This window comes from Carex rostrata, chromosome 25, assembly GCF_964058835.1.
Source record: "Carex rostrata chromosome 25, lpCarRost1.2, whole genome shotgun sequence".
NCBI classification, from domain to species: Eukaryota; Viridiplantae; Streptophyta; class Magnoliopsida; order Poales; family Cyperaceae; genus Carex; species Carex rostrata.
Window position 1 is genome coordinate 4043243 of NC_135942.1, and position 15246 is coordinate 4058488.

The 15246-nt window shown below is 30.5% G+C and overlaps 1 long non-coding RNA gene across 2 annotated transcripts; it reads right to left on the reverse strand.

Moving 5' to 3' along the window:
- Positions 1-9970: 9970 nt before the first annotated feature.
- Positions 9971-11945, reverse strand: LOC144543700 (uncharacterized). 2 transcript variants are annotated; one of them, XR_013508041.1, is made up of 2 exons: positions 11630-11945; positions 9971-10282 (listed from the first exon to the last, which is right to left on the reverse strand). It is a non-coding gene; the product is annotated as an uncharacterized LOC144543700 (long non-coding RNA). The 2 variants fall into 2 exon arrangements; XR_013508040.1 differs by having other exon boundaries at positions 9971-10292.
- Between the last annotated feature and the right edge of the window lie 3301 nt (positions 11946-15246).

A 15246-nucleotide genomic window follows, 5' to 3' on the forward strand; every position in this document is an offset into this window, starting at 1 on the left:
ATTTTGAATAGGTTAGATTTATTTTTGAAAATGTTAGATTTATTTTGAATAAGTTAGATTTACTTTTGAAAATGTTAGATTTATTTTTCAATAGATTAGATTTATTTTTTTAAATGTTAGATTTATTTTTCAATAGATTAGATTTATTTTTAAAAATATTAGATTTATTTTCAATAGGTTAGATTTATTTTTGAAAATGATAGATTTATTTTGAATAGGTTAGATTTATTTTGAATAGGTTAGATTTATTTTTAAAAATGTTAGATTTATTTTGAATAGGTTAGATTTATTTTTGAAAATGTTAGATTTATTTTTGAATAGATTACATTTATTTTTAAAAATGTTAGATTTATTTTGAATAGGTTAGATTTATTTTTGAAAATATTAGATTTATTTTGAATAGATTAGATTTATTTTTAATTAGAGATTTATTTTTAAGTAATTAGATTTATTTTTAAAAAAACAGGAAAAAAATATGATGTTTCGGCCTCTTTTCCTGGCCCGAACATACTGTTTCGGCCTTTGCAGAAAATACAGCTTCTCTCTGCAAAGGCCAAAACAGCCTGTTCCGGCCAGGAACAGAGGCCGAAACAGCATATTTTTATCTGTTTTTTTCTATTTATAATTTCTGTTTTTGAATAGGTTAAATTTTATTTTTCAAATTCGGATTTATTTTTAATGGATTAAATAAATAGGTTAGATTTATTTTTTTTAATTGGTTAAGTAATTAGATTTATTTTTGAATAGGTTAGATTTTATTTTTCAAATTTGGATTTGTCTGTAAATTTGGACCAATTAGAAAGTAATTTAATATTTTATCAAAGAATTAAAAATTCTTATTGATTGAGTTTTAACGAATTTATATAGATGACCAAAAATAACCGAATTGATAAATGTTCTATCTAATAGATGAAGAACACAACAACAATTTTGATTTTTTTTTTATTAAAAGTTTGAACAATATATTTATTATTTCAGATGAAGGGACCATAAAAGTTAGATACACTCTTATAAACTTTTTGTCTTATAAAGTTTCAAAGAAAAAAAAAATAGAAACAAAAACTGAAAAAAAACAGAAAAAAATAGAAAAAAAACCGGACCCGGATCGGACCGCCCGACCCCTCTACCCGGACCGCTCTGCCCCCGAACCTGTGACGAGCACGGATATTAAACTGACAGGACAAGATTTTTGAAAAAAACATCCGTGATATCTGGCCCGTTGTACCCATGTGCCCGTGACGTAACCGTGCCCGTGCCCGGATTTTGCCCGAACCGCCCGGCCCGGTCCATTCGCAAACCACTACATCAATCCATATCTAATACAGATAATATAGATCTAGTTTGAAAAGGTTGTCTTTGCATTGGACAGGTGACGGCTGGACGCTTCTACTGTTCTGACTTTAATGAAGTGACATTATCATAAATTCATAATTTTCCTTTTAGGAGTACAAATCTGTAGACCCCTATGTGAACAAAGGGGTGCAAACTGATCGGTTAGTCGTATAATCATATCCGTATTCGCTTTTATTTTTCGGATACGGATACGAATTGAATATTAGACGAATACAGATCGGATATTGAATATTCATAGATTTATACATAAATATTTTCATAATATATATTAAATTATGTAGTATATATCTACTATTCAGATACGGATAATTAAAATTCAAAATCATATCCATATTCGAATCCGCACGGATATTCAGCTATCGATATCCATATCTAATTTTCGAATACAGTCAGATATTATCCGATCTGTTTGCACCCCTACCTGGACACGCCAAGGCAAAAAGTTCAACCCAGTGTTCATGGAAAATTGATCCCTAACTTATCCACGGTAAGATTAAAAGTTTATTATCATGAGTGGAAGTTTACTAGTGTCTGGCTCGGATCAGAAATTAAAGAGCGCAGAACTGCAAAAGAGATCAAAAATCCAACCAACTGAACCAAACTTTTTTTTTTTTTTTTTTTTTCAAACAAAGGCCGTGATGGCCCAATTGCATTACCAGAAACATTTTTACAAAACCCTGAGATATTCAATTTTTCCTGAGCCACACACACTTTACATCTCTTACTAGGTACTGAATTTGAGTAACTGATTCATTAGCTAGCTAGACAGTAGCAAGATTTCAGGACTCAGATAAATATCATTGGCTTAAGTATTTCAAAAACTCAGAATCCTTTTACAAAACAAAACATACTACTCCAGCTGTACCAGTACACACTGGTACAAGTGAAAAATAAACCCTGTATCAAAATTCTTTAGCCTACTAGGGCTCATTAAAACCGAACCAAACTTAATCCAACAAAAGATTTTCTTGCTTAACCTAGGCATCATTTCATACTTAGTATTTTTCGTATGTATTATAAGTTTTTTGAGCAAGCAAAGGCAGGGGCAGATTTAGGATTCTTGTTAAGAACATCCTAATTCTACTCTTGATAAATTAATACGCACGCGGGCGCATGTCCATTCGATACGCTGGAGATCCGATAAGATGGTGTTTTTGTACATTTTATTGGAGGTTTATTTGAAAAATATAATGCGCTATTTCAATGGAAGTGCGGCATTTTATTAATTTAATATTTCATTAACCATGGTAATTCTTAGTTCTTACAGGTGGAAATGTACTATTTTGTTCGGAAGTAATTGAATATTTTGGGTAAATTTTTCAAATGTCACTCAATTTCTTTTTCAGAATTTATATTTGATTACTGAATTTTAATTTATTTTATGGATAGCTCGAATTATATTTTTATCCAGATGTAATCACATCCCATTTTCGTTAATTACAGAAAATAATCCAATATGACTCTCCTTTTTATTTTATTTTTTATAAATAAAATGAAATTTAAATATTTCAACGAAATAAGTATGTTAGATTTGGTTTCTATAAAAAAAACAATTGTGGATCGGTGGTGGCAGTTTAATATGTCAGCACTAAGTGTGATGGAGCAAAAAAAATCTGCCTCCACCGATTCACGGGAGCTGTTTTTCATAAAAATCAAATCTAGCATGTTTGTTTCATTGAAATATTCAAATTTGATACTATTTAAAAAAAATCCTCCTTTTTTAGCATTCCATCAATTAATTTGATGTATAAGGTGGTGAAGTGGCCAAATTTTTTAAATAAAAATTAAAAGTTACAATTATTCTGGAGGGATATAATATCCTTGAACCAACTTTAAAACAAAAGAATAAACCACATTCGATATATGGTATGTGTCTTTTTCTGATACAAAGCTAAGAAATTATTTTGTGCTCCTGAGAAATCCTGAAAATCCATTGCAACGTGATGACAGAGTTGCTCTTGTAATCCCATTTGACAAAAGCCCAAAATTGTGTTACTATTAATTATGGGTACTTTATGGCCCAGTACAAAAAAGCCTATTAAATGATACAAGGTTTTTTCTTGAAGCCGAGTATAGGAATAATTAATTGCCAGTTTAAAGAGAATCAAGAATTTTTAAATTAGTATGAACCAGTGTTGTAAAAAACGTCCGTTTAGGTCGATTAATCATTAGCGATGATCAAATTGTCATGAATTTTTTTTAATAATCGGTCGATTATTTCCGATTATTCTCAATTAATTGTTTGACAGTACCTTGTATGTCCAACGACCGCATACCGTTATTTACAACACTGGTATGAACCAGTTTGGTCTAGCAATCAAGACAATATTTTCTATTGTAAAAGATTGCATCTTCAAATTCCGATTGAAAATTTTCTTGTGGGTGTTTAAAGTTAGAAGGCTTGACTCTATTTTTATCTCAAAACACAGGAATAGGTGTAATTAAAAAATACAAACTCAAAACATGTTGGTTTTGTTCCTTACAGAACTGACAATTCTCTACTAAAATAATATCGAAATCATGTATACTTTGATTTGAATTTTTTTTAAAACTTAGACCTATACTGAGACTAAAAATCAACATTTGATTAAAAAAATTACAAGCCCGGATGACTTAACCTCCAACTTGATTCTAAAAAACTTATTCCCATGTGTTTAGATAGCAACAAAGACATACTTAAATTAACCGAGCCTTAGAAATAACAAATATTATGAGAATTAGTTTTTAATGTAGTGATCAGCTTTACTAAAAAAAAAAAAAATTACCCAAAAATTATTTATGTAGCATGATAGTCTGTTTTGTCAACTACAGAATATTTACTATTATTAATAGCATCAACTATAAGATAAGAGCAAGCTTGTCTGGACCACGCCTATGGTCGGATGGTCCTATCAGCTTGATTGTAATTGTCTTGGTGTAATTTTTACCATAGCTTAATTAGAAGTAAATAAAAAAAATATCCGTAGTTATAATTAATTATATATGGTGAGTTGCGAAGTAAAGCAACTATTTTACTTCATACTCATATTTTGCAATTTTAAAGATCAAAACGTCGATCTGAACCGCTCAACATAATCTCCATATTGAAATGTGCTTGGAGACCAAATTTTACATTTTTTTGGAATTTTTTTACTATTTATTTAAGTCACTTTGAAAATCGCCGATCCGGTGGTCCACAAATTTTTCCTGTTCACCCGGATTTTCAGATTCTCAAAGTGACTTAATAAATAGTAAACAAATTTCAAAAAAACGTAATATTTAGTTTCCAATCATATTTTATTATGAAGAACATGTTGGAAGGTTCGAATCGGCTATTTGAACTTTGAAAATGAAAATATTGCGTGAAGTATAAACGTATTTTACTTCGCAACTCACCGTAACTCATCTCTCTCTCTATATATATATATTAACGATCAGAATTAAATGGGGCCAAAACTAGTTTAACTAGTGACTAGTAGGGAAGGATCTAGAGTCAAGTGAGTGATGCTTAGTTAATAGTTATTCTTATAATTTTAAAAGGATAAATTTAGCTTAAGATCACTAAACTTTGTCGTTTGTCACAAATTGGTCACTCAATTTTGATTTGACCTTTTCTAATCACTCAATTTTGTCATTTGTCCCAATCAAGTCATTCTATACTTTTCCGTCCAAAATCTTAACAGAATATTCTCATTCCGTCCAAAATCTTAACGGAATATACTCATTATGTCCAAAATACTAACGGAATAGGCATATTCCGTCCAAAATACTAACAGAATGAGCATATTCCATTAGCATTTTGGACGGAAAAGTATAGAGTGATTGATTAGAACACATGACAAACTTGAGTGACTAAAAAACGACAAATCAAACTTGAGTTACCAATTCGTGACAAATGACAAAGTTTAGTGACCTCCAGTGAAATTTACCTTTTTAAAAAAAAAAAATCTTGTATATAGAAAAAGTTAAGTGAATTTTCTTTCTTAAAATTTATATAGAGTTTGGCTAGTATAACATCAGTGTCATTTCAACCTATATAACACCAACTCTAAAACCTATCAAATCAACTTCAAACGGTTAATCCAAACCATTCAAACCGATCTACTTCATTAGTTGTGCGTTTACATGCATAATTTATAACTTTTCGAATTTATTTAGTATTAAGTCAAGCGGTCAAATGTGTGAGTTTTTAAGTTAATTGTAATACATTAATTTTTCAATATTTTTACCGCTTGATTTGATACTAAAATAACTCGAAAATATAAAAAAAAAATTGTATGTAAACGCATCACTCATAATGTAAATCGGTTTGAACGGTTTGGATTAGTCGTTCGAAGTCAATTGAATAGGTTTTAGAGTTGGTGTTATATAGACTGAAATGACACTGATGTTATACTGGCCAAACTCATATATTCAGCACCCTCATAAAATATCAAGTGCTTACTATAGTTTAATGGTTAGAGTTCCATTTTCTGATTTTGAAGACTTATGTTCAACTTCCAGTTACTACATATATATTATACATTTTACGATTTAGCTCTTCCAATTTATTTATTTTTAGTTCTGCCTAAAAAAACTAGGAAGAGAATAAAAAACTCTGCAATATGAAATTTTATAGGTCCTTTATGAGATTCTTGGAAAGACAATTTTGGCTGCAAAGAAAATAGTGTTGCCTAGTTGCCTTTCTTTGTCATTACATATATACCCACTTTATCATGAAACATCTTGTTGACATAACACTTGTTTAACAACTTAGCTGCTGCACCTTTTTATTTACTTTATCATTACTTGAAGTCTTGAACAATTGATTATAGTTAATTAAATATTAAAGATTACTGAAAGTTAAACATATGTTACGTATTAAAACAGTTCAATTTCCTAGCTATATGTTGATCTTATATAAAAAAATTTAATGATAAAAACTTTGGAAAAAACAGTTGTATTAGAAGAAGATCAACTATTCAAATTTAATTATATTTTAGAAAAATTCGATGGTCTCGTAAAATAAATTCATGAGTAAATATATGTAGTGAATTTAAATTCATGCAAGTTTTAATTACTCTTTATGTGTGCCCAGTTGTATTAATTCAAAAAAAAATGTAATAGGAATATTGGTCAGCGCAATTTGCTTGGCTAATTAATCAGATTTTGAATGAAACAATCCTTGATAGAGACCTAACATGTGTTATATGAAGAGTAAAGCTAGCGTGTGACATGCTCATCAAGAAAGTTTGGTGAGCATAACTCCAAAAGTATATCGGATCGACGTCAAATGCCAAATCCAAACCGTTGAAATCCATGTGCTTCATGAGTGATGCATATATATGCAAAATTTTGAAAGTTTCGAGTTTATTTGCTACACGGTCAAGTGGTCAAAGAAATGAACATTTTATTATAAGTTATTTTATATATTCAATTTTTATTATTTCTTTGACCACTTGACCGTGTAGCAAATAAACTCGAAACTTTCAAAATTTTGCATGTATATGCATCACTCATGAAGTACATGGATTTCAACGGTTTGGATATGGCATTTGACGTCGATCCGATATACTTTTGGAGTTATGCTCACCAAACTTTCTTGGTGAGCATGTCACACGCTAGCTTTACTCTTGAATACAAGTTTGTTTTAGCTGATATGTTGTACATTCAAATACTTAATTAACTTTTATATAAACTAGTCGTTTTTAGCATATAATTAATAAAAAAAAAGTATGACAATGTGACTGTGAATTATTAAAAATAATTGAATAAGTTACTTTTAACAAAAAAAAAAAAGGGGTAGTCATCATTGCAATTTAGCACATCGTCAGATAGGCATTAATAATTGAAAATATATAAATATTAGCCAAATATTAAAAAAAAAAAAAGTGTTTACAAAAATAATTTAATATATATTAAAAACACAGTCGCTCGATCATTTTTTGTATTATTATATGTTACAAGTAACTAACTTACCATACAAAATAACTAGTTAAGTGTTTACATATATAATATATCTGCTTAAAAAAATAGGTATTGGACAGAATTTTTTTAAGAAACCATAAATAAAAAAATAGATTTTACCAAACAACTTGATTGCTTTGTTTTTTATAAAAATCATAAGAACCGAGATGTCATTTCGGTCCCAACTGTTTTCACATATTTCGAGAAAAATTGTGAAAATAGCTCGGACCGATTTATTATTTCGGTCTCGAAAAAAAAATTTGGACCGAAATGACATTTTAGTTCTTAATTTAAAAAAAAAATAATCACGTTGGTTTCATTAAAAAAATATATATTTTTTTAATTATGGTTTATAAAAAAAATCTATTGGGCATGCACACTTGGAGAAATAGACATTTAGGTGAACATTTAAAGATGTATTCAATTTGAAGAGGTTTCCGTGTTATATCAGGGTGGAATATGACTCTATTAAAGATGAGCGACAGCAGTACCTATCGGAATATGACACACATGTAACTTTAACCAACATTTCAAATCAGATTTAGCACAAAATTACAAACCTCAACTTTGCTCTCCGTGACTGTTGGCTTCGTTTTGTCGCTCTACAACTCATCATGAATATTCGGAGCAACCAATTGCGTGAATCTGAAGTTACTTGATGCATCAGTTGCAGCAAATGTGTGGTAGGGGACAAATTGAGATTGAACCGAATAATAAGTTTATGTAATTTTTTTATAAAAAAATAAAAATTTGAAAGAATAAGAATGAAATATCTCAATTCATAGGGAATCTTAGTCTTCCTTTTTGGAAAACAAAATTACACCAAAAAAAAAAATCAAAGTACAACAAATAGTAGAAGCGCTCTAGCATAGTTCTAAAATCAATGTCCACCAGTTTCATTGCGAGACTCAAATGTTCATACAAAAGCAGAGAAATACAATCTCTGAAAAAACCTAAACATGGGATAAGAACCATAAAGACTGACGGCATAATAGTCATAATAGTCCACTAAAGCAATTAAGAAGTGTCACTAATAACTACAGCACTAATACTAGTAGAGGAACTAGAAACTTCATTGAGGAAGCCAGCAGCAGCATCAATTGCATGCATCGCAATCAACCCTATCACGCAGATAATTAGAGAGGTCTGATCCCTCTAAACCAAGAAAAACGTCATCTTCGGAATCCATCAGAGAGTTTTTCCTTTCTTGAGTTTAACTTAAATTACAATTATAAATTACCAAAACCCCTTAGCTATGTCTTATCACCTATATTTTTCATCTATATTATCATACTTTTTCTCATTATTTATCTTGATCATATAGATGATTTGTGCATTCTCTCATTCATTCTTCTCCTCGTTAAAATAGATGTGCTAACTTGCCTAATTAGGTGCAAAATTTGTATTTCTTTGCATGAATTTCCATGTGGTTTTCATGTAATTTTGCATTATACAATTTTTTTTTCTGAGATATTTATTATAACTAAAATTTGTCGAATGCAATATTTTTCACAAATTATTTTATTTAAAAAAAAAATTTCGGAGCGAAGTTTAAGAAATAATCTTAATTTTTCAGTTTTCACACTTGCCGGAGTACTAATTATAACATTGATATGTACGTATTTTTTGTTATATTTTTCTTTGCTTAAATAATGAACATAAATATTTAAAATATTCAATGCTAGTGTACTGGTTTCATTATTTTCTCTTAAAAAGTAAGTATTAAATAATTTGAAAAATGGATAGTTTTTGTCAAATAATTAGGCAAACTAATTAATTTATAATAAATTCAACAATTCTAATTCCACATTTGCGCCATGTTTTTTTTTTCTGAATAAATTAGTGGGGTATATATAGTTCATGCCAATTAATAACCTGAGTCCCAGCAAGCATAGTATTATATCCGAATTATACCCAAATAATTCGTTTTTTGGGTGATGCCGAATTGAACGCTGAATTATTTAGTTGACCGAATTAAACCTGAATAATTCGTGAATATTACTAATTTTTCCTGAATTTTACGAATTATTTGCAATTGTTTTCTATTTACGCCGGGTTTTTTTTTCTGAATAAATTAGTGGGCTATATATAGTTCACGCCAATTAATTACAGCCCCAGCAAGCAACTACAGCGCTTCAAATGGCGCACTAAATCTTTCCTCATAGGAATGAAGTTCATGTACTGTTTATCTATCAGGCCACAGGTTGTATTATCAATTGCTCCATGAAAATCTTACATCTTTTTTTTGGGTTTCCGCCACCACACAATTTTTTTTAGAAATATTTTGGTTCTTACAAAAATTGGATTAACTCTTCTCCTATTCATTACAGGATCAACTCATAATGAAGGTTATTGTGACAATACGAAAAATAATTTAAAATAAATAATTAAAATGTAAATTTATAGGTATGTTGCTGGATATTATAGACAACTTAACAATCAAATTTCATGTAATTTAAGTATTGTTTGTCAATACATCAAGGAATACTAATTTTGAACTGTTAAACATTTGGTGTACGGTAAAACATACATCAAAACCTCACATTTTTTTCATAGACATGATATGTAATTAATATAAATCATGCATGCCCATAATATTTTTTTTGAAAAATAGTGGTATATACCATCGATTTCATTGAAATCATAAATAATAGCATATCTAACTTGGTATCTAAAATTGGTACCAAAATCAAATACGGCAAGTCTTTACCGCTGTTCAAAACAAAAGCAGCAACAGAAGAAAATACCAAAATATTATAACATGTACAAAACTAAGAAAGATAGCAACAGAAGAAAATACCAAAATATCATAACATGCACAAAACTAAGTACTACAAATCTAATAAGTCTTCACCCTCCTCCTCTTTTTCAGACATTGGATATGGGGAGTTGCCATTATCAGAACCCTGCATATCTTCCACTAGTGTTTCCTAGGCAAGGGACAAGAGAAGGTCCAAAACTTGGGTCGTGTCGGGACTTCTTTCCTCTTCCAATAGAATGAGATCTGGGAGATCCTTAACATCAAAAAACATTATAAGATTTAATTTAAAGAAAAAATCATCCCCTAGATTTACATCAAAATTGAGTAAAATAAATAATCTTAGTACCAATAACTCTAATATAAAATCATGCATACCCATACTATAGAATTTATTTTTTAAAATCGTCAAGATTTTAAAACTTTTTGCATATTTATTGATATTCAAAATTTACATGGCTGTAAAACTTTTTTTTATATAAAAATTAACACTGTAAAAATCAAATTTATTCTAAAATATTTTTATTTTCAGGATGAAGTTCGAGGGGACAATCCTAGATTACCTTAAAATTGAGATGCATATTCTCGTATATATAATTTATCATAAATAAAATGCTAAAATTTAATTTTTGGTGAATGTTTATTGATTAATATATATGCTTAAGCCTAAAACCTTAGGCTCATAAACGTGTAAAATATACTATGAAATATTTTGAGAGCAATTTTCTCAAAATAAACTTGATCAACTAAAAGAGCTCATGATCTCATGGTAAAGATAATATTTATATTTCTAATTGAAGTTGCTCTAGCTTAGTAAGTAGTAACTATTATAATTAGCACGACAAGTATGTTCTTATTATTCTTTTGTCAAAAAAAACAAAAAACAAAAAACAAGAAGAAGAAGAAGAAAAAGAAAAAGATTAAGAAATCATGCACAAAACGAACGGGTAGCTGTGGATGATATTTTGCATGCTTTAGAACATTGAAATATCTCAGGAATATCGACTTTTGTTTTCATTGGCCAATTTATGTGTGTGATAATTAGTAATCGTCTTTTAATTCTATAAATAGAAAATGTCTGCTGTAAGAAAATATAAAAAGACGAATTTCATGGTAAGTATAAGGGATTTTTTCTAACAAATACAACCTTCGAATGGATCAGATATTATATATATAGCCTTTAGTTCTAATTAACTTAGTATAAAAAGAAAAAACCCCTGTGAAATTAATTCACGCTTTTGTCATGCTTTAATTAACCCTCAAATATCACGAGTTTGATTTGTTAATTATTATACCAGCTATATTTCCAGCATCTTATGTAAATAAAAAAATCAGAAAGCTAACATGTGCTAACATGCTAATGTAATTAACAAGCTCGGTTTGCATACTTGCATCATAGCATGTAAGATATATTCATGAGGTGTATATGTAGCACATACACAAGTTGCTTCAAAGTTTCTAAAACAAAAAATTTATATATATTGAGAGAGAGAGAGAGAGAGAGAGACGCACAGTCTCTTTTTTGAAACCTTGCCAAGACACAGTTTCAATAATGATAACAAAACAGAGAGAAAGAGAGAGAGACACACGTACAGCGAAATCTGTGGCTCCAATTTCCGACCTTTAATTTCTTTTTGTAAAGTGGCAACAAATGGAAAATTCCAAAGGAATTGCACTGATCGATCTCCTATATTAACTTAAATAGAGATAGGTAAGAGAAAGGGGAGATAGAGAGAGAGAGAGAGAGAGATCAATGCGATCCCTTTGGAGCTCTCCATCTGCTGTCGAGAGGAAGCATATTTGCCAGAACCAGCATCCAAAAAAAACACTAATCAGAATTTTGCTACTAGCTAGGGGCTTCTTTTCTCTAGTGTGTTGAATGGTTGTGGTATGAGAACCTACATATATGAGAGAGAGATATAGATAGAGAGAGACAGAGAGGTGACAGTCAAAACATTTAGTGCGGTGAATCTGAGGATGCCATTTCATGTCTCACTTTCCAAAGTGAGAGGAAAAAATATAGTGGCAATACAACAGTCAATCTTTGTGGTTTTGACAATAACCTTTGTCAAGTATGAGACCCACCTAGGGGTGCAAACGGATCGGATAGTGGTAAAACCATATCTGTATCCATTTTTATTTTCCGGATACGGATACGGATCGGATATTAGACGGATACGGATCGGATATTAACCGGATACAGATATCCGCTTTTTATAATAGTGAATAACATAATTTTTTTTCATAATTTATATTAAATTATATAATATATATATATATATATATATATGAGTACGGCTAACGCGCTTCCTTTAGCATATGGGCCGAAATGCTTCTGGTGAAAAGTTGAAATTTTAAAATCCAAAAAGTCGATCTGAACCGTTCATCTTCTTCTCCATATTAATATCTGCTTGGAGACCAAATTTTACATTTTTCTGAAATTTTTTACTATTTATTAAGCCATTTTGAAAATCGCTGATCCAACGGTAGCTTCTGATTTTTACTGTTTGGTAAGCCACCGTTGGATCAGCAATTTTCAAAGTGGCTTAATAAATAGTAAAAAAATTCAGAAAAATGTAAAATTTGGTCTCCAAGCAGATATTAATATGGAGAAGGAGATGAACGGTTCAGATCGTCTTTTTGGATTTTGAAATTTCCAATTTCCACCGGAAGCATTTCGGCCCATATGCTAGAGGAAGCGCGTTAGCCGTACTCTATATATATATATATAGAGATGGGCTACGGTGAGTTGCGAAGTAAAGCGACTATTTTACTTCACGCTCATATTTTGCGATTTTTAAGTTCAAAACGTCGATCCGAACCGTTCATCTTGTTCTCCATATTGAAATGTGCTTGGAGACCAAATTTTACATTTTTTGGAATTTTTTTACTATTTATTAAGCAATTTTGAAAGTCGCTGATCTGATGGTCCAGAAAATTTTACTGTTTTTTACTGTTCACAGCAAAACAGCAATTTTCAAAAATGCTTAATAAATAGTAAAAAAATTCCAAAAAATGTAAAATTTGGTCTCTAAGCACATTTCAATATGGATTAAACATCTAACGGTTCGGATCGGTCGTTTGGACTTTCAAAATAAAAATACGGTGTGAAGTAGAAACGCGTTTTACTTCGCAACTCACCGTAGCCCACCTCTATATATATATATATATATATATATATATCTACTATTCGGATACGGATAATTAAAATTCAAAACCGTATCCGTATCCGCACAGATATTCAGATATCGAATATTCATATTAAATTTTCGGATACGGAGTCGGATAATATCCAACCCGTTTGCACCCCTAGACCCACCCCTTTAAATATTTAATTTGGAAAAAAAGATATTTGTAGTAATCACCTTCTCTCCGCACTAGCTTTTGAAAGCATATATAATTTAATTACTCTTTTGTGAAAAAGTTGACAAAAGTACTCGCAACTATTATATAGTATTTATGATTTTTTTTAATAATTTACAGTAAAGAACATTCACTTTATTGTTCTACAAGGACATAAAACATTTTACTCGAGATCATTTCTTAAATTTGTACATATTTAGTTATTATATTCAGAGACAGATCTTAATGAAAGCCAACGGGTTCTTAGCACCCCTATAATTTAAAAAATAATTAATTATGTACATTAAAATTCAATTAAGTTTTATTATCTTAAAAAATATATATATAGTCTTGGTCCCTCATAAAATACTAAGAGTAGGATTAAAATGCATCATTGATTTTGTGCTCTAATTATATCCCACATTTTTATCTCTATTCTTAAAGTTTAAATAGTCGATCCGAACTAGTCAACATGATCTCTATATTAAAATGTATTTAGAGACCAAATTTTATATATTTTTGGATTTTTTTTACTATTTTGTTAGATAAATACAAAATCACTTCTTCTGGACCAACCAAAAACAGTGATTTTGTACCTATCTAAAAAAATAGTAAATTTTTCAAAAAAAAATAAAATTTGTTCTCGAAGCATATTTTAATATAGATATTATGTTGATCGGTTCGGATCGACAGTTTGAACTTTGAAAAAATGATGTGGGGTATAATTGGAGAACAAAACTTATAATGTATTTTAACTCTCCTCAAATACTAAATGCGTGTTTATAATTTTGTGGTTAAAATTTTACTTTGTAGTCACGAAAATTTGAATTCAAATCCCATCTGCCATATATTATCTATTTTACATTGTTCATATTAGCATAATGCATATAATAAGAAAAATTGTTAAGCTCAGTATGTGTAGGTGAGATAAAATGAAACTAAAAGGAGCCATCAACCATTAACAATAAAAGTCTAACAAGACTGCTTAGAACTGTCTGATTAAATCAGATCAAAGGAATCCTGAAACCCATTAAATAAAAGATAAATCTGATACCCATCGAACCTACTCTATTCTTTTCTAGCAGGGGCACATAATTATTACCAGCACAGAAGACAGAAACACTGAAAACAACCAGAAAGCGGAATCCACGATGCTGTCTTGTGTTCCCATTAGAAGGGAACACTACTCGTGTCAAAAAGGGTCCATTAGGTGTACTCTTTTTGGGCCCAAATCCTCTCTCCGTGACAAATGACAAACTGTCATGTGAAATGTTTGAACTAATTGGCACCAACTCAAAGCCCCCACAATCACCCAGTACAAGAGAAAATGGGCTCTCAGGGCCCACTCACCACCCAAGTCCACTGTGGGATGACGTCATCATGCTCCCCTATACAGGCTCATGTGGCCCAATCCAGTCCTGATTCCTTGGGATTCGTATCCTCTGCTATATCTCAAACTTTGCGTGACTTTATGGAAAATCCAAACCGTTTAAATACGTTACGCACGAATCTCAAAGCACACATAATACTGACCCCTCCACCACCCCCGAATAGGCACCGGATACGTCGGTCACGCAAAAGTTGAGATATCTCAGAGGATATGCACTCGATTCCTTGTGGCCTAAACCGATGCAGCCATCAGTGCAGCTTTCTTCTCCTGTTTTTTTTTTTTTTTTTTTGGGGTGTTTTGTGTTTTGTTTTGATTACAACTTTTTCCAACTCAGTGGCGGAATTAGAAAATTTTGAAAGGGATGGCAATTCAATTTTATCCCCCTAATCCCACTTTACCAATGAATTGCTGACAATTGGAAATTCAAATAGAAATATGGAACAATTGTTAATTTAATTAACTTTATTATGGAAGTATT